The sequence below is a fragment of the Lissotriton vulgaris genome, chromosome 2_1, assembly GCF_964263255.1.
Source record: "Lissotriton vulgaris chromosome 2_1, aLisVul1.2, whole genome shotgun sequence".
In the NCBI taxonomy this organism is placed as follows: domain Eukaryota; kingdom Metazoa; phylum Chordata; class Amphibia; order Caudata; family Salamandridae; genus Lissotriton; species Lissotriton vulgaris.
Genome location: NC_141687.1, coordinates 804,674,812 through 804,693,972, shown reverse-complemented (window position 1 = coordinate 804,693,972; position 19,161 = coordinate 804,674,812).

Genomic DNA, 19,161 nt, shown 5'->3' with positions numbered 1-19,161 from the left:
CCATTATTTATTTTTTAATCTACCTGTTTCAAGTGCAGTTCCACAATTTAAACAGCAGTCTTCATAAAAAACGGACTTTAGTGTTTTTTGTTGCAACTATGCATAGTCTAAATTGCAATCGGTGTGGTGCATTCTGGAGCAGGGAAGCCGCAATAAAAGATTAATAGAACAAAGCAAACCTATGGGATTAATTTAGTAGGGACTCTCCTCGAAATATGGAGGAAAGGCATGGGACCAGTAGTAAAATCTCCCACCAATAGTTAAGCAAGCATGGGCAAATATATAAGGTCTCACATTTTGGCTTGCTACTGCTTTTTGCCAATGCTGTTCAAAAATAGTTTTTAGGCAATGCTATGCAGCATCACTCAAAAAAGAGAGATAAAAAGCTCAATAATATGTAAAGTATGTGCCATGATGCCTGCATGTGAATGCATCCTGCATGAAACTACTGAAGCCCAGTAGGATGACAAATCTATGTGCATGTGTCACAACGCATTTTTACACATGCTGCATGATGCTGCATCCATTTATTTATATATTTCCATATTTAAGCAGTAAAGAAAAATATAAATAATTAAAATAATAAAAGCTGATTGGATGGAAGAAAAAGACAAGTAAGCGGCAGAGGGGTAACAGAGAGCAATGAAGGATGGGGATGTGAGAGGGAAAGCGGCATACAGAGCAGAGAGCAAGAAAACATATATACTTCCATGGCAAAAAGAACACACAATTGTCTGAATGTGAGCAGTGAAAGGATACCAGTCATCCAATCAAAAGGTTGTAAAGACGCTATATTACAGAGGTGGGACAGGCACAAGAAGAGGTAGGAAAACCATTGAATAAGAAGCAAGTAAATGAGAGTGAAACAAAAGAAATCGATTTGTGAGTTTTGGGCTGACCCAAAAGCCCACTGTAAATATCAGTATTGTCCACAGTAGACCCTCAGCAACAGACAGCTGAAAGCCTAAATAAAGATCCTAGCATGTTTGTCCTTTGCAGAGGAGAATGGATTTATGGGTGTCCCTCACATGGAAAATGTAAACACGCGATATTTGCACCTATGTGTCAAAGACAATTGCATTAAAAGATACTGAGGGGCATATTTCCAAGCTATAGCGATAATTATCGCTAAGCTTGGTTAGCGGGCAAAATAATATCGCCGAACTTAGGAGCCTTGATATTATCAAGGTTTATCTCCTAAGCGATAAAAATCGGCCAAAATGCATGAATATTGCTGTAAAGTCAGTGATATTCATGCACTATCGAGCAAATGCTCTTAGCCATGTTATCCACCTCACATTGGATAACATGGCTAAGAATAGCTCAGGCCAGGCGTTAGCTTTTGGAGATAATCGCGCTTAGCGCAATTATTTCCAAAAGTTGGTAATAGGAGATAAAGATGTTAGCTACTGTTTCCAGTCGCTAACATCTTGGCACGCCCACTTTGCATGTCATTAGCGATAATTATCGCTGACATGCAAAGTGGGCACCTAAATGCCCGCTATCTCCTACTAGCTGTCGCTAACTGGTGTTAGCGACAGCTAGGTAATAGGGCGATACAATTATCGCCGCTTTAGTGGGAAAAATTCCAGCTAAAGCGGCGATAATGCCCTTGGTTATATGCCCCTCAATACTTAGTATAACTTATTCAAAACTTGTTTCTTAATTAATGAGCACATCTGACAGAATTAAAAATGAACATAGATTAAGAAAAAAAATGCAGGGACAGGCGAACATGAATTGTCATCTCTGCATGTATTTATGTATGTATGAGCCCACCAGTTAGCTCTACACCACAATAAACAGATGGGAGACCTCTGTCTTTGGATATGTATAAGTAACCCTACTCCCCAGGAGCAAATGAGTGCTACTACAATATGTTGTGGGTCCTGCATTATTGGTGCACTTGCAGTAATAATAAAGGTTTACTGATCTTTAAAACTGGAGGGGAAGGGATCGCTGCTCCTTATGGTAAAAGGATTGGCCATGGCTATTAGTATTTAACATTTTATATATCTGTTGTTATTTCTAATGTATATCATACACAGTGGAGGGGTCTCTGCATTAAAGAAGAGCTAATCAGCTGCGGGAGACTCACATGGGAGGAAACATCATTGCTAACAGAAAAATACAGTCAGGTTTTCCTTCCTGCAGCAATTGAATAGCTCTTGTTCACAAATCAAGTAAAATGGTGTTCCTTAACTGAGCTCCCCGAATCCTAAGAGCCCTGCCACCAACTGTTCTAAGCGTGTATTTTAGGATGATCAACGCAGATTTGAAGAAGATCTAAGGAATATCTTTGGCCCATATTTGAACATTTGTTTCCTGAGAAACCCAGGGTCCTTGAGGTAGAATTATATGATGCATACTACAGTGAGCTCTTTTCACTAGTGCAAATGGCACAAGGTGCCAGGCAGGCTGTCATTATTTTCAGTTTTGAACAAGTTCTTGCAGCTGTGTTTTGAACGCGTAACAATTTAGCTCTACCCTTTCAGGGAGACCCAAATATGATGGATTCCCACAGTCAGTTCTATGCTGTACGAAGTTACGCTCAATACCCACTCTGATAGGGCCAGAAAATTGAATATGCTTCTAAACCCAAACAGCAGAAATACATTAAATAGAATTTACAACTCACTCTTAATCAAACCATGAACAAGTGAAACAGGCGTGTTTATCTGACAAGCCAAAGCTGGAGCTCTAATTACGAAGTATCTTAACATTTTTTGTAATGATATCAGCTAAGCGTCCGCTATTTAATGTAAACAAGATACTACTGTGTAGCAAGGGCAAATGAAACAAGAGCTATTGTCTTTGCCAATGTGTTTTAGCCATGGTGTAACCCAGTATGACTTCTGTTCAGCATGGCTAAAAATTAGTGGAGTAGCGTAGAGTGGAGTGGTGTAGAGTTGCACAGAGTGGAGTAAAGTGGCAAAGAGAGGAGTGTCATAGAGTGAGTAGAGTGGAGTGGAGGCAAGGTATGTTCCCAGAGACCATGTGGGTACCTGCTGCATATTGGAAAATCAGATGCAGTGTGGTTGTTCAGAGGTAAGCAGTGCTGTATGCAAATGTTTGGGGTCATGATGAATGTTTTGGTTGGATTTTTTTTAAGTTTGAAAGATTAGTGCTGTGCTCACAAGGCTGTGTGTGCATGCAGTTCAAGATGTGCTAGCTAGAGGTAGGAAAGCCACTATAAGGTCAAGTCCAGCTTGAACCAGATGCTTGGGTCTGTCTCAGCTTGAGGTCCTCTTAGACCCCCGAGTACAAAACGGGCCACACTTTTCTGGCTGACTCCCACACTCTAACCTGTGCCAAGAGTTGAAGAAAAACCATTATCTTTTTATGTAAATAAAGAGAGGGACAGAGATACCCACCTAGTGGCTGATTGACAATGTGAAACCAGAAAACTTGAGTTTTATCCCTGCTTGATCAAAGTGTGTGATTCCAGGCAAATATTTTATTCACAGTATTTCTTTTGTCTTCATTCCTACATTTGTGAGCACTTTAAAATTCCAGCGTTCAGAATGTTCTCTACAAATACCTCTCTTGTGCCATTTAAATAGACTAGAATATTTCTCCATATAAGCCATTTGACTTGCCATTTAATTCCCTAATAGCATTGTCGCTTTGGAGGTGGGGGAATGTATATGTTTAAGTTCCTGTTTAAAAACATCACCCTTAGTAAATGCCGTTCAACGTAGTGATAAAATGTGATGTTCTTAGTTGAAACCCTAACTCATATTAGTGAAAGACACTTAAAAAAAATTTGAAGACACTTTATATGTTGTTTGTTGCATGACATACGTGAAAAACTTAAGTCTGGTTTCCAGGTTGTACAGTGCATGTCATGTATGTGCGAGTAAACAATATCCATGCAGCTATTGCACAGGAAATTGAACATGCAGCATGCTTATGTAGGTAGTCTACCCAGCTCCTTGTAAATATTTGGCAGAGACAATAGGACAACGTATACAGTCTGTGCAATGAGGGCATGTTGTAGGGACAACATATAGTTGGTGGGAGGGTAACCTTAGCAGTAAGAGGCAAAGGCATGAGGCTGTATGCAGTGGATAGTGAGGATACAGGGAGCAAGCTGCACTGGGCAGGCCGTGTGGATGGTGAGACTGCATATTAATCTAAGTAGAAGGGCCAAGATGCAGAGGACAGTGTATACCTGGGGCAGGTAGGCTGCGATGAAGCTGTACATACAATATGGAGTACAGAAGATGCTGCCCTGAGCAGTGCTGAGAAAGATAGCAGCGGTCTATGTGTTGAATGGATAAGTACACTGGCCATTGTGTTTAGTAGGTGGAGCAGCCAGCAATGGGTACAGATTGTAACAGTCAGACTACAGATGGCCGTGTTCACTTAAATCAGCCTACACAGGCAAGTCAGTACACAGGTTGGGCCAGCTGAACAGAATAGTAATGGCTACACTGGTCATGCTTCAGTGGTCATTATCCACAGCATAAGTTGTACATGAAGCAATCTATAGTGTGTACAGAATTTGTACATGATGAATTTGAGACAGGCAGCACTAAGTAGTGTGTTTGCGATTAAAACTACTGAGCGAGGTGAGTACAGGTGCCCGGATCCAGATAGCAGGGATGTATGGGTCAGGATGCACAAAGCTGTATGTAGACAGTGTGGGTGACTACAACTACACAGTGCAGGGTGTATTCAGGGGGAAATCGGCCCTGACCCAAGTTAAACACCTTAAGTGCTGCGCCTATTCCAACGGCCGACGGCACCACTACCTCGGGAGTGCTGCCGTCGGCCGTTGGACGTTCCAACTGCACCTGTGCAATTTAACGTCCAGCACTGGAGCTGGACGTTCCATAGCTGCTAAGGTGTTAAAGTGTGGGTTCTGTCCATTTTATGTGCAATTGTTCTGCAGTGTGACAATTCTGAGCTGTGTCCTCTCCATGAACTTACTGGGATGTATAGTGGGCAAAGTTTGTCTTTACCAGGGCCGGCTGCGGAAGAGCTATCTGTAGGGGTCTGTACTTGCGTTGTTACGAGTCCTTCCAACCTCCGTCCTGCACCCTTGACCAACCTCATGCTCCACTTCACTGCTTCCAGCTCCACAGCTCTAGGAAATGCAGTCTGCTGTCAAACAGGCACGGGTCCTGCCAGACTCTGCCAGCAGTTAGCCGCGTCATGATGAAAAGCAAAACTGCAATTTCTTCACAGCATGAGGGTTTACATGTATATTAATGTTTTGAGCTTAGAAACACTTTATTTCACCTTTTGCACTGTAAAAAACGAATCTACTTACTTTAGTACTAACAATTTGTGCATTATTTTTGTAAAGAAACATTAAATAAAATCAGTTTTAATGTTCATCTTTAAGGAGGCATAATGTTCAGATATACTGTAATTTGTCCCTGTTAAAATAGCTGCTCTGTTTCCATCAATTCCTTGTATAATTGCGACTCCACTGCCTCACCCACTCCAGCAGCAGTAGTAGGTGGGCGGGGCTGTTATTGGTTTTGGAAGTTGCGTTGCTGGAGTGTCCTGAACGTGCTGGTACTGGCTCGTGTAGCCTTGCAGTCTGGGATAATAAATAGGCAGATTCCATAGTACAACACTTCATTGCTGAAGGTGAGACTATGTGACAAATTATTCTGTTGCTGTCTTTTGAGAAATAAAGGTAAAAAGAAGAGCCGGAGGTGTGGGAAGGATGGCAGCAGCAAAGTGGGAAGGAAGAGGTGGGTGGGAAGATGCAATAAAATATGGGCACAATACTGAACACATATCCAAAGAGTAACACACGCAGGAAAGAAATAAAAAAGTAGTCCCCAAAACAATACATAAGCAACTAAGGCATAAGGATACAGTACTTGGTCCCTGCTCTGTGGGAGGAAATGAAAGACAAAAATGTGGTACAAAGAGGAAGGATTGATCACTAGCAAGCATGGATTTTTTAAGGACACTGAAACAAACAAATGAAAAGCAGTGGGCGGGCTATAAGCCCACACAGAAGTGTATACTAAAGTATATACAACAGGTCTCAAAAGCTCGGCCTAAAAAACGAGACATAGCAGGTGTGGGTGTGCTGTATAACCAGTCACATAAGTTCTCCGACTTACAAGTGTTTGCTTTGGTGCAATACACTGCCAGCATGTTGCTCCCAAATTACTGCTATTTTCAATCTGGTAATGCAGGCTGTCTCAATTACAGCTTTTTAGTCCATCACTATCGTCAACTCAAATGCATCGCATGCCATCTCAAATACCAAGCATGCCTTTACAATGCAGCCTTTAACATGCATGTTTATCAATGATTGGTAAGTATATTGAAGGTAAGTACCCCGAAGGTTACAGGGACATTGTTATAGTTAGGCTCAGATTTCACTCATAAAAAAAACAGTTATAGTTACCTGATCTAATTATAACTTACACCTCTGCAGTGCACTGTTCATGACCTCAAATATTTCATCACTCATGACATGGTCACTGACATCACTTATGACAACACTGACGATATCTGAAATGGTATTTACTGATGACATCATCCAGTGAGTATAAATATTGTCTAGGAGTTTATGATTGTTAAACATACATACTAAGCTACTACAAAAGGTAAATTGGTGTACTAGGTGTATTACTAAAGAGTGGTACTACTTCAAACATATATTATGTGATCGACTGTGTGACTGTGTGTATCAGTGTGTGGGTGGGTGTCTGAGTGGCTGTATGGGTGTGTGAAAGGCTGTTTAGGTGCATACGTGGGTGTATGAGTAGCTGTGTGGGTGAGTGACAGTGACTGTTTTGGTAAGTTAGTGGGTGTGTCAGTGGCTGTATGGGTGAGTAAGTGGCTGTGTGAGTGGCTTTCTGGGTGGGTGAGTGATTGTACGAGGAACTGTATGGGTGAGTGAGTGGTGTCTGAATGGCTATGTAAGTGAGTGACTGGATGTGTAAGTGAATGCATGGCTGAGTGAGTGAGGGCTTGAGTGGGTGTTTGGATAAGCAAGTTAGTGTGTTAGTGGCTCTATTGGAGAGTGAGTGTCTGTGTGAGTGATTATATGAGTGAATGAGCGGTTATGGGTGTGCTTGTATGGTTGTGTGAATGGGTATGTAAGTGGATCTGTGGGTATATGAGTGCTTGTATGGGTGAGTGAGTGGCTGTGTTGAGAGGCTCAATGGGTGAGTGTGTGGGTGTGTCAGTGGCTGTATAGGTGAAAGCTGGTGTCCTAGCTCTAGGACGCTCCCGCGCCGCACGGCCACCAGCTGCTGCGTGTGCCTCCCCTTCCTCTGTGCCTCGCTGCCCGACTGCCGCCTCATGACCACGCCCCCTCCTTCGAGCGGCGTGGTCCGTGATCGGCGCTCTTCTCCCTGTGCCCCTGGTGTTTTTACTGTGTTTAATTGTATAATTTGTATTGGTATTTGTTTGCATTGCTGTTTCCCCCGCTGTATCGCCTGTTTCTCCCTGCCTGTCGCCGCCCTCCGTCTTCCCTCCCCGCTCCCCGCTTCCCGCCACCACCGCTGACCCCGCCCCTTTTTTCCTTCTGTTCCCTCCCCGCTCCCGCCTCCCAGCTGCTCCGCCCACCCGCGCACTTGGCCATATATGGCGACCGTGCGACGCAGGTGAGTGTGTCCTAGCTCTAGGACGCTCCCGCGCCGCACGGCCACCAGCTGCTGCGTGTGCCTCCCCTTCCTCTGTGCCTCGCTGCCCGACTGCCGCCTCGTGACCACGCCCCCGCTTCGAGCGGCGTGGTCCGTGATCGGCGCTCTTCTCCCTGTGCCCCTGGTGTTTTTACTGTGTTTAATTGTATAATTTGTATTGGTATTTGTTTGCATTGCTGTTTCCCCCGCTGTATCGCCTGTTTCTCCCTGCCTGTCGCCGCCCTCCGTCTTCCCTCCCCGCTCCCCTCTTCCCGCCACCACCGCTGACCCCGCCCCTTTTTTCCTTCTGTTCCCTCCCCGCTCCCGCCTCCCAGCTGCTCCGCCCACCCGCGCACTTGGCCATATATGGCGACCGTGCGACGCAGGTGAGTGTGTCCTAGCTCTAGGACGCTCCCGCGCCGCACGGCCACCAGCTGCTGCGTGTGCCTCCCCTTCCTCTGTGCCTCGCTGCCCGACTGCCGTCTCGTGACCACGCCCCCTCCTTCGAGCGGCGTGGTCCGTGATCGGCGCTCTTCTCCCTGTGCCCCTGGTGTTTTTACTGTGTTTAATTGTATAATTTGTATTGGTATTTGTTTGCATTGCTGTTTCCCCCGCTGTATCGCCTGTTTCTCCCTGCCTGTCGCCGCCCTCCGTCTTCCCTCCCCGCTCCCCGCTTCCCGCCACCACCGCTGACCCCGCCCCTTTTTTCCTTCTGTTCCCTCCCCGCTCCCGCCTCCCAGCTGCTCCGCCCACCCGCGCACTTGGCCATATATGGCGACCGTGCGACGCAGGTGAGTGTGTCCTAGCTCTAGGACGCTCCCGTGCCGCACGGCCACCAGCTGCTGCGTGTGCCTCCCTTTCCTCTGTGCCTCGCTGCCCGACTGCCGCCTTGTGACCACGCCCCCTCCTTCGAGCGGCGTGGTCCGCGCTCTTCTCCCTGTGCCCCTGGTGTTTTTACTGTGTTTAATTGTATAATTTGTATTGGTATTTGTTTGCATTGCTGTTTCCCCCGCTGTATCGCCTGTTTCTCCCTGCCTGTCGCCGCCTTCCGTCTTCCCTCCCCGCTCCCCGCTTCCCGCCACCACCGCTGACCCCGCCCCTTTTTTCCTTCTGTTCCCTCCCCGCTCCCGCCTCCCAGCTGCTCCGCCCACCCGCGCACTTCGCCATATATGGCGACCGTGCGAACGCGCAGCGGTCACGCGCAGCGGTCACGCGCAGCGGTCACGCGCAGCGGGCGCGCCGATTGTGCGCCGAAGGCGCGCCAAAGGTAAGCCCGTCTACGCCCGTCCGCGCCTGGACCGCGCCCAGTGCCAGGACCCCTGGCCCACGAGGACCCCGCCCGACCCGCCTGACGTACACCGCCGCCACCCTCATCGCACTCAACACCGGCCGAGTCCCGGGATGCTGCAGAGCCACCCCACGACGCGTCCACGGACCCTTCAGCTGCAACACCTGCAAGTTCACCTGCATCCGGACCTGCCCGACACCAGCACCCGCCAAGCCGAACACCAACAGCAACCACCTCAAGTGCATCCTGCTCAACACCCGCTCCGTCCACAGACACGCCATCGAACTCTGGAACCTCCTAGACGCCACAGCCCCTGACGTTGCCTTCATCACGGAGACCTGGATGAACGCCTCCTCAGCGCCCGACATCGCCATCGCCATCCCAGACGGCTACAAGATCCCCCGGAGGGACCGCAACGCCAACCAGGTGGGAGGAGGCGTCGCCATCATCCACAAGAACACCATCCGCATCACGACCAGCACCGACAACACCTCACCCTCCGCCGAACACCTGCATTTCCAGATCCACACCGACCCGAAGACCACCCTCAGAGGCACCCTGATCTACCGACCTCCGGGACCACGCACTCAATTCAGCGAGGACATCGCCGACTTCGTCAGCCTGCACGCCCTCCCCTCCGCTGACTACATCCTCCTGGGGGACTTCAACTTCCACCTGGAGAACAACAACGACTGCAACACCAGCACCCTGCTCGACAACCTCGCCAACCTTGGACTCAAGCAGCTGGTGTCCACCCCCACCCACCTCGCCGGACACACACTCGACGCCATCTTCTCATCCAGCAAAGACATCACCTTCAGCCACGCCACAGAACTCCACTGGACGGACCACAGTTGCATTCACTTCACCTTCAGAAGAACGACGATCCACCACCACCAGCAACAGGTTGCCCGAAGAAGCTGGAACAAGATCACAGCCGACCAGCTCGCCGCTTCCCTGAGTCAGCACCCTCCCGCCAGCTCAGCGAACCCCAGCCAGGCCGCCGACAACCTCACAAAGTGGATCAGCAACTGCGCAGACGAACTCGCCCCTCTGAGGATCCCGCCCAGCAGACCCAGCAGTAAGAGAGCCCCATGGTTCACCGACGAACTCAAGAGCTCCAAGAAGAACTGCCGAGCCCTCGAGAAAACCTGGAAAAAGGAACCCACGCCAGACAACAGGACCACCCTCAAGCTCGCCACCCGGAAACACCACCAACTGATCCGCACCGCCAAGAAAACGGCTTTCAAGAACCGACTGGACAACAATGCACACAACTGCAAGGAACTCTTCAACATCGTGAAAGAGCTCTCCAACCCCAACGCCGGAAACAACAACATCACCCCATCGCAAGACCTCTGCAACTCCCTCGCCTCCTACTTCCACAACAAGATCGCGGACATACACAACAGCTTCAGCACTCAACCGACGCACGCCACGACCGCAGTTACGCCACCCACCACCACCCTCCGCGCCTGGACCCCGGTCAACACCGAAGACACCGTCCCCATGATGAACTCCGTCCACTCCGGATCTCCGACCGACCCCTGCCCTCACCACGTCTTCAACAAAGCCGACGCTGTCATCGCACCCCACCTGCGGGACATCATCAACACCTCATTCGACACCGCCACCTTCCCCGAGAGCTGGAAGCACGCCGAACTCAGCGCTCTACTCAAGAAACCTACAGCAGACCCCACCGAACTCAAGAATTACCGCCCCATCTCTCTACTCCCGTTCCCAGCCAAAGTCATCGAGAAGACCGTCAACAAACAGCTGGCCGCCTTCCTCGAGACGAATGGATCCCTCGACCCATCGCAGTCCGGATTCCGTGCCAACCACAGCACCGAGACCGCCCTCATCGCCGCCACCGACGACATCCGAGCCCTGATGGACAACGGAGAAACAGCGGCCCTCATCCTCCTAGACCTCTCCGCGGCTTTCGACACGGTCTGCCACCGCACCCTAGTGCAGCGCCTCAGCAATGTCGGAATCCAGGAGAAGGCACTGGAATGGATCGTCTCCTTCCTCGACGGAAGAACACAGAGAGTCCGCCTACCACCGTACAAGTCAGAGGCCACCGAAGTCATCTGCGGCGTCCCTCAAGGATCCTCGCTGAGCCCTACTCTCTTCAACATCTACATGAGCCCCCTCGCGGCCATCGCACGCCAACACAACCTCAACATAATCTCCTACGCCGACGACACCCAGCTGATCCTCTCCCTGACCAACGACCCCGCCGCCGCCAGAGCCAACCTGCACAAAGGGATGAAAGAGGTAGCCGAGTGGATGACGACGAGCCGCCTGAAACTGAACTCAGATAAGACGGAGGTCCTCATCCTGGGCTCCTCGCCCTCCGCCTGGGACGACTCCTGGTGGCCCCCCGCCCTGGGCACCGCACCCAAACCGACGAACCACGCACGCAACCTGGGCTTCATCCTGGACTCCTCCCTCTCCATGACCAGGCAAGTCAACGCCGTCTCCTCGTCGTGCTTCAACATCCTGCGCATGCTTCGGAAGATCTTCTGGTGGATCCCCACGGAGACCAGGAAGACCGTCACCCAGGCCCTCGTCACCAGCCGACTGGACTACGGCAATGCACTCTACGCCGGAACCACCGCCAAGATCCAGAAGAGACTCCAGCGCATCCAGAACGCCTCAGCCAGACTCATCCTCGACGTCCCATGACACAGCCGCATCTCCGGACACCTAAGAGACCTGCACTGGCTCCCGGTCAACAAGAGAATCACCTTCCGCCTCCTTACCCACGCTCACAAAGCTCTCCATGATCAAGGCCCGAGCTACCTCAACGACCGCATCAACTTCTACACTCCCAAACGCCACCTCCGATCTGCCAGCCACGCCCTCGCCGCCGTCCCACGCATCCGTAGAGCCACCACAGGAGGAAGGTCCTTCTCCTACCTGGCCGCCAAGACCTGGAACTCCCTCCCGGCCGACCTGCGCCTGACCCAAGACCACCTCTCCTTCAGGAAGAAGCTCAAGACCTGGCTGTTCGAGCAGTAGCGGCACCCCCCCCCTCACCCCCCCCAAGCGCCTTGAGACCCTACGGGTAGGTAGTGCGCTCTACAAATGTCTTGATTGATTGATTGAAAGTGTAGCTGTGGGACCAGCCACTTGTCCATCCAGACACGTATGAGCAAGTGAATGGTTATATGAGTAGCTGTATGGGTGAGTGAGTAGTTTGTGAGTGGCTGTATAAGTGATTGAATGGGTATGTGGGTGGCTCTATCGATGAGTGAGGTGTTGTGTGAGTACGTGTATGGGTCTGTGAATGGGTATGCGAGTGGTTGAGTGGGTGCATAAGTGGGTGTATGAGAGGTTGTATACGGGTGTGAGTGGTTCGGTGGATGATTTATTCAGGGATGTCATTTGAGATGTTATCAGTAATGTCATGAGTGATGTCACTGACCAACTCATGAATGGTGTAGTATATGAGGTTATAAGCATTTCACTGTGGCGCGTAAGTTATAGTTAGCTCAGGAAACTATAACTGCTGAATTTCACTGGTTTTGTACGGGTAAAATCTGAGCCTAACTATACCCTCTGATTTTTCAGTGAATTACTGACTTTTTTTGTATTTTTTTCGATAACTGTAACATCCCTGTAACCTTTGATTTTTTAGTGAATTCCTACATTTTTAATGTTATTTCTTAACTATCACGTCCCTATAACCTTATTTATATTAGTAAATTTCACTTTTGTTTAATACAAATTCTACTATGATTTGACACATGAGTTCAATTTACTAATATACATTTTCATAAGTTTATAAAAAACAATTATTCACACATTCATTCTTATTATATATTTCAAAAGTAAAAATGTAAAAATTAAGGTAAGGTAACTTATGTATTCCTTCTATAAGTGCAATGCACCAAGTCTATTTTTTCAAATTCATTTTATGAATCTGCAGATTTGTCATAAAAACTCAGACAATTAAGGGGTCTGGTAGTATATTGCACACATGTCATACTAAAACAGCAACACATCTAATACAAACATATGCTATAGCCATTTCTATAAGTATATCACTGCCTGTGTGTGGGTGCATGAGTGGCTGTGTGAGTGAATGTATGGGTGTGCGAGTGGCTATTTGGCTATGTGAGTGGCTGTGTGGGTGTGTTAGTGGGTGTGGGAGTGGCTTGGTGGGTTTTTAAGTTAAAAAGGTAAACGTCACTAAAAACTAAAGGTTACAGGGATGCTATAGTTAGAAAATAGCATTAAACCCATAGATATTCACCTAACCTCTTCACAAATGGGAAGAGATCTGAGAGGGACCCCTTTCCCTCTAAAAATGTTACAAATATTTTTTAAGAGTAAGCAGTGGTCTCTACTGCCTACCTTATTTTTTAACTTTTCCTTTCATGAAAATGGACTGCATTTAAAAGAAAACATTCAATCATGGCTATCATTTCTAATGGGTAGAAAACTGTAACCTACCTGATTAATATTCATGAGGTAGGTCGAATAGCGACTAACTAGGAATTGATAATTACGATTCAGATAAAATTACTATCCCCAATGTTAGCACATCTAACTTTAGAGTCTCTCAGTAGCCAAACACATGCACTATAAACATTGTGAACAGTGTACTCATTTATAGTATTGGCAACAACCACTGTATTCACTCCCCTTTTTTCGGCTAAGATGAATAATACATGCTTCTGTGTCTTTAAGACAAACTAGACTTTCCATAATGTTGGCCAGTCAATCTCTATTCTATGGCAAGACACAGAGGCTCCTGTTATATTGTTTCACAACTGACTCATCATATTCACAGCCGATGCTTCAATTGGCTTAAAATAAATCTCTTTGTAGACTGAGTGACCTGATCAGTTAGACACTCTCATTATTTTTTTAAGACATGCACTTACCTGGAATGTTTTCAAGGTCAATGCACCTATAGCCAAATGAGTGTTTCTCATGTGTGGTGGGATTTCTTTTGACGTTCCTACGGCGGTGACTCAGAAAATGGGCACCACAATGGGAACGCCAAAAACAGTTCCTGCATGGCATAGACTGTAAAGGCCATGCCACGCAGGAACTGCGGTGCATGCACTCAGGAGGGCACATGTTGTGGCTCCTGCATGCACCACGGACGGGGCCCTGTGGCACAAAAGCGCTCTACAGGGCCCCCTTTGTTTTCTCTCTGCAATAGTTTTCATGAAGTAGGAACCGCCATGAAAACCTTGGGGGAGAGGAATCTCATAAAAAAATCATACATAAAATCACAAAGAACAGCTCTCACAGGAACAATTACAATGCTTTTTAAAGGAAAACAACTTACTATTTGTTGCATCTAAGGGTAGAGAAGTCAATCTGGCTTAGAGTGTACAATCAATTACTGTTGATCCTCAGGAAAATTAGTGTCTCCTAACTCAAAGAAGGGGGACTTTCTGAACACCAAGTCACAGCAAAGTTGTTTATTTATTATTTATTTTTATGGTGTAAAATTCAATAATCAAAAACCTTTCACAAATAACTTAAACCACCATCATATATATAGTCAACATTAACACAACACTAAACAAACCGTCATCAGCAATCAACAACAAATCGATTTATGACTGTCTAGTATATGGCTCACAAAGTTGCCTCAAGTAATGTCCCTGTGGTCACAAAGCTCAGGGAAGTACATAAATGTTTCCTGAATGATTGGCGTTGATCCTGGAAAATAGGGGTCAACGCCTTTTGGCTTAACAATTAAGGCCTCCTCAGGACAAAGCAGTACCTAGGTCACCACAACTAGAAAAATTAAAGGAGGTAAACAACATTTTGAACTCCTGAAGCATTGTGTTTAAATAAATACATAACATTATGGGATGCAAACTCTAAAAATTAAAGCGTGTTTTAAAAAAAATGCGTGGTGGCTGTGGCGAGGCAATGGTGGTCCGACTGCCTTAATTGTAATAGGGTGGTCAAAACACTGCCACCGCCGTGCCCCCACGAGTCTGGTGGTTCGCGGACCGCCAGATTTGTAATCATGCCCTAAATAGTGCTTTCTCACTGGACTTCCAACCACATGAATGTGGCCTGATAAAATTGCTGATCTATACAAATTTACCATCCTGAATACCATACCCTATGGTATGAACTGCAAATACAAAAGCGGGATGCAACTCCTGTTCATACACCAGCTTAGACCATCTGTTCCAAGCAGCCCAAAATGTCTTGTGCATGACTGAGGTCCAAGTTTCTTGATGAGCAAGGTACCGTGTCCCAAAAGTTCTGTGATGCCCTAAGTTTCTTTGAGGTCCACAATTTTTGGGCTGTGATGTAAAAGTACTAGTGAATCCACCAACAGCTCGAAAAGGTCCAACTACTGTACCTGAGTTGGCCACCAAAAAGTAAGCAAAATCAGACCTGCAGATACTACTGTCCTCATTGTCATCCTGAAAGAAGGAAATGCATAGCTCAGTTGTATCTCCCAACTCTGCAGGAATGCACCTATAGTCAGAACTTCATTGGGTCCCTGACTGAAATACCACACCAAGTTGAAATTCAGCCAAAAAAGCAAACAGGCCAACTGTCATGAAGCCTAGTGTTCTTGGAATTGTTGCACTAATGACAGCTGCAGCTTCCAATTGCTCTAATCCACCTAAGGCTGTATGGCACAACCATGCATGGCAAAACCACTCCAGCCTAAACAACGTGGTTTGAACCACAACTTGCGTCTTTACCACACACATCTTTACCACGCATGTCTTTACAATGAATTTCATTGTAAAGGCATAATTGCTAAAGGTGAAGAACCGGGTTTTAGAACCCAGCGGCGCCAGGGGCACGCCCAAAGTCTTCGGGTTCACCTGTCTTAGAATACAGAGACACAGGATACTTCTCGGTGACGTCAAAGATCAAATTTATTGGCTGCAACCAGGAACAGAAGTCTACGAAGCACGACACGGGTGGTTCGCTAGAGACTGCACAACTTTAGTATTGCGAGATATCATCTTTTATGCCAAAAATCACATTCCTGACTAGCATCAGTTATTTACGAACTGTCCAATCACGAAGTGACATTTCAGAAGGTATTGCATAACAACAAGCCCACTTTCAGTTGTCCAGCCCATCATCAATTACACGGGAAAACCCAACATTCTTGCTTGGACAGGCCGGACAAACCCATAATAAAACACCTCAACCCAAACCAGAAATAGGCCATAAAAGAAGGAACAGAAATAGATGAGAAGCAAGATAGAAGGGTGTGTGCGTGTACCATAAACTCAGCAATGTCCTGCTCTTTGATCTTTATCTTGACCAGCTGCCGAACAAGGAACTGGCTCAACAAGTTAACTTCGAGCAATGGAGTCAGTTCGTTCAGGTCACACAGAAGTCAGCTAAAGGTGTACGTGTCCCAAAGACTCGCTCGGCCGTAGTCATCGGCCTATGTGAGGGCAACCACAAAATGGCTGCCGCACACAAAATGGAACCCGAAGGTTCAGAAAGAAATCCCTGAATACACCGTGAATCCATCAATCGATCATGATGAAAACACTCGTACATGCCGCACTCGTCATTTGCGGTTCACTGATACCAAAAATCGTCATGATACGATGACCTTTATGAAGCGGGTTCAAAATCACGGAACCTCAGGCCCTCCTTTTGCCCTTACATAAGCAATAAACCCAAACTCACGTCAGTCTGAATCCAGGTCTATATTCATCAGATCATCAAGATGTTACTGTAGCATCATCCTATTACTTAGTAGCTCTGTCTGGACAGGTCTCCTTGCACACGAAGTAGCACAATGGCCACACATAGCAGGAGCACACTGTACGCAAAGACAGAACAGGAAAAGTATCGCTAAAACCATCCCAATGACCATCAGAATCTTCCATCCCCAGGTGGATAACAATCCCCAAATCCATCCCATCAACGACCAATCTCCTTCGTCCACATGTACAGACTCGGAGATCTTATGTAGCTTGGAAATGGCTTGGTACACTGTCGGAGCGTTGTCTGGAATGAAAACACAGCACCTCGATTGAATCAATTTACATACCCTTCCTCTATCTGCAAGTATGACATCTAACGCAACTCTGTTCTGAAGAGTCATAAGGCGATCCGACTGGAGCTTAGCAGTCAAGTTACTAAGGGCACCGGCAGTTTCGACTATGGTGGACTCAACCACTCTCGTCAATTGCCGTATGTTCCTGCTGTTAACCATAGGTCCCCAAAATGGCAGAAAACCCTTCAAGAAATCTCCCAATTCTTGTCCTGCAGTATCTTCCTTACTGAAGACACCTCTAACAACTCTCATCTTGTGGTAATCTGCCGCAGATGTATACGTAGGAGGCAACAGGAACGAGACAAAACATGTGCCCGAAAAATCAGGGGGCAACCATGTGTACGCTCCATCGTAACAGGCAAAATAGATACCCTTAGCTGCTAAAAACGATGGGGAAGTCTGGGACGCAAAAACATATGTCTCAGTGCAAACACTCTTCCCTAACTGAGCTCTCGGATTCTTGCCATTACCTTGCAGACAGAAATGACCCTGATACGGTACGATCCAAATCGGAGAGGATCTTTTTGCTCGCTGGTTCTCACTCAGACTAACTCCATATCCAGTAACGTTCCATCCAATATACGCTAGTGTCTCATCTCTCGGGATAGTCTCATAGGAACTAATTCCTCTAATCATGTCTACTATACCCTTGACTAGAGCACTATTCTTTGGATTGTCTTTCACAGAACGTAGGGAGTAAACTTCACGAGCATAGATGAACATCGTTCTGTATGCCCACACAGAAACATTGTAGCTAAATGGCAGGACCAGGTAAGGAATACCTTTATCAGTAGTATGGGGCATAAGGCCACACACCCAACAATTAGTCGTGTTCACTACTAGCTGGTGTTGGTGCAGAAGCTGAACAAAAGAATTGTTAACAAATTCCATTCTCCTAATGGACTCATGTTCAGGCAGAGTGTGAAAAGAATGCGAGGAAACAGTAGGAGAAGGCATAGGTTGTGTAGTGGGTGCAAACGTCACTTCAAAAGAGAATATTATAAATCCCATCAGAAACATCATTAAGCTAAATAGCATAAAAAGACATAATATTAAGAAACACTTTCTGCTCATAATTGTACACATTTTGCTCTTAAAGCTCATTCTTTCAACAGGTCTCTCCATCTCGAAAAACTCCATCCTCTAACCGTGCTGTTCGTGGCAGTTGGTTCGATTCGCTCAGTGTACCTCTGAATGTCCTAGGGAACGCCCTAGAACAAACCAGAACCGTCGACCTTGTGTCTACACGGCAGTAAGCTCTGAGTCTTTATACCACGACCCTACAGCTGAACCCGGATGGCGGTTCGAAAAACAAAAATCGGTCAAAACAGTTTCTCGGAGGAGAATTTAGTTTCAAAAATAGCAAAGGAAAGAATTTCACTTTATTAGTCCCACGACTCTTGGTCGCAAATTATAACGACGCTGGTGTAGAGGTACCGACGGAAAGAGCGGGCCTCCTTTTTCCCGAGTGGGTGCCGGGTGAGGTGAGGCGTACTCCCACACAATGCTGGGAGATACTGAAAGATCTGGATTCCCTCCAGTACACATCTGGGCTCAGAGGAACTGGTAGGATCTATCCAGTGTATATAGCTTGCACAGTCACATAGTTTTGTTGTTTATAGTTGCAGTCGCAGTTTCCCAATGGTCCTGAAGAAAGCTTAGACCAATAGTCAATTTAGCTGAAACATGTCGACCTCCACTCACTTTGCCTATGTATAGTTATTTTTTCAAACTATTTGGGCATTTTTAATATTGACCCTAGTACCATACTGATTAAACTTAATTTTGGTCCTTTGAGTCAATTTTATTTTCACTGTTCACTTTAATTTTTCCACTTGCACTGCACCCCATTAGCATCACCAGTGAAGCCCAGTGGTCTGGATTTACATCATGATAATCCATCTCCGCACCATCACTAGGTGCATTGTCTGAGATTTGGATTGATGACATCTCCCACATGACGACACTCCACCAAATGGGTGGGCTGATGGGATTTTCTTTACCAGCCCAGGGTTATCACTTCTAGTGTTACTAATGGTTTGGGGACTCTAGTTCAGTTACGGCACACGTACAATTTTTCTGGATTAGACCACTTTCTTGGTTGTTGACGTTTATAATAAGGGCACAAGTGGTCCTGGTCGTTAAATAAGCCCTGTTGACCCTCCCTACATTTATTTTATATAACGCAAATTATAACGGCCTTTACCAGGCAATGTCTGATCACGAAACAAAAGTTC